The 2,036-nt window shown below is 36.5% G+C and overlaps 1 long non-coding RNA gene across 7 annotated transcripts in view; it reads left to right on the top strand.

Annotated features, from left to right (window-relative positions):
• The window catches only part of LOC130547787 (uncharacterized), a 41,828-nt gene that overhangs the window by 22,587 nt on the left and 17,205 nt on the right, over positions 1 to 2,036 (top strand). The window lies entirely within an intron of this gene.

Below are 2,036 nucleotides of genomic sequence, written 5' to 3'. Positions count from 1 at the left end.
TCTCACCGTCTGAGAGGGTCCTCGCCAGTCTGTGGCCGCACAAGTTGGCCTTCTGCCTTTTCAACAATCCCTCCCTCTCCTCTTTCCTGTACCACAACATGAGAGTCAGAGGGCAAATCTAAATCCCTGGCAATCTCAGACACATCCATACATATAACATAATGCCTTTATTTTTTCATTTACTCCATTTTAGATAGCAGTTCATAGAGAAAGGTGAACGCATGATACTGTGTTAAGATTATAGGTGCACAAAGTATGTAATATTTTTATGCTGTTTCTTATACCGATTAGATAAACATTTCAAATTCAAGATTACTAGACTAGATGCAAAATATAAAATATTCAGACTACTGGTTGTTGTAAAGTTGTCGAGATATTTTTACTGTAAAACTGCTTCTGGATACACATCCACATTAGGCTTCATAAAAACAATCACAGATACTTTTTACTCAGCATCTCTGAGGTTTGGATTGTCTTCAAATTAAGAAAGAATGATTGAAGAATAATTTCTTTGGCAGATATTAAACCCGTATAGGTGAGAAATAAGAATCACATAGAGTGGATTTTAGAAAAAAAACCCTCAAGTTGCATGAGCTCGTTGATTTTCAGGATTGTGTGTGTGTACTGAAAAAAAGCAAAGCTATAGGCAGAAGAATCACAGGATGTCCTCAGTCATAAATAAGACAAGCGGTTAGGTGAAGATTACCCTGTCACACACACAGTTCCTCTGTGTCCTGCTGCATCATGACTTTCCTTTCATAGTTCGAGAACTTTCTAACTGAGGAATTCCTCTTACAAAATATATGTGTGTGTGTGTGTGTGTGTGTGTGTTAGGTGTCTAGCTTTATAATTTTATACTAGATAGGGCCAAATTGTAAATTAATTTGACATGATCAAATTTTGCACTTTGATCATTAAAAACAAACACGTTTTTTAAATACAAGTAAACTAAGTTTTTACAAACTAGTAATGTAGTCTAACAACTCATTTGCAATGTTATGTGATATTACATTTATACAAAGAGGTAACTAAACAGTTAAACCGGTCATTGACAACAACATTTATTGGTAAAAAAAAAGAACTGTTCTACCAATGAAAAATCACGTTTTTGAGTGTTGGATTCTCTAGATGTCTATAGATTTGTATTCAGCCAAAAAAGTTCCTATAGCATCTTACAGCAATGGTCAAGAAACGTTTTTTTTGTCTTCTCCCAAGACCCTACAAAACCTCCAAACCTGCTCTAATTTCTGCATTGCTCACATACTTCAGTCAGGAACACAGCAGTTAAAAACAATATAGATCTGTTATAGATAACTATTTCTTATTATTTGTTATCATTTTAAGCCGAATGAACATAAACCGAGACGTTAAATTTCCAGTTCCTATATTTGGGAAAGTGTAATGGCGTTTATTATAAAAGAATGAAAATCTGCATACTTTTAAATGGTTGACATCTATGAAACTTCAAAACTGACATTTTTCTGGTGCACGTTTTCATCACCAACCATTGCCTATTATCACAGCCCAGATTGTATGCTTGTCAATTTCATTTGATAGAAAACAGTTAATGTCACAAAGAACATTTCAACTTGCAGAGCACCAGTGGCTCACAATGTAGGAGCCAATGGGTTAACCCGTCAGCTCCGTGCCCCTTCAGCAACCCCAAACCTTCACCATTATCATGAATATTGCAAACCTCTGGTATGGAATCATTGCTGCATCACCTGATAGTTTCCACAGTTTCCAGTCTGCTTCTTGTGACCTTCATTGGAAAGACCCCGTGACGCCAGCAGATGGAGGCAGAGACCAGTTTTATCACCAGTGGATTCCTTCTATTCACATTTCTTATACAAAGGATAAGAACAGGGAGAGTAAATATGTCCAGCCTATGACAGTCGCATGATATAACAGAAAATAAGTAAATATATAATCTAACCGAAACAGAAAGCACAAGGTGAATTAAAGCAGAACTGGCACGAGAGGACGCGTGTAGAATTCTAAGAGTAACCCTACAACCGTTGTTGTGGGAATTGTCA

Source organism: Triplophysa rosa, linkage group LG24, assembly GCF_024868665.1.
Source record: "Triplophysa rosa linkage group LG24, Trosa_1v2, whole genome shotgun sequence".
Classification (NCBI taxonomy): domain Eukaryota; kingdom Metazoa; phylum Chordata; class Actinopteri; order Cypriniformes; family Nemacheilidae; genus Triplophysa; species Triplophysa rosa.
Note: the sequence above shows the minus strand (reverse complement) of the source record. Positions and strands in the feature narration are given on the sequence as shown.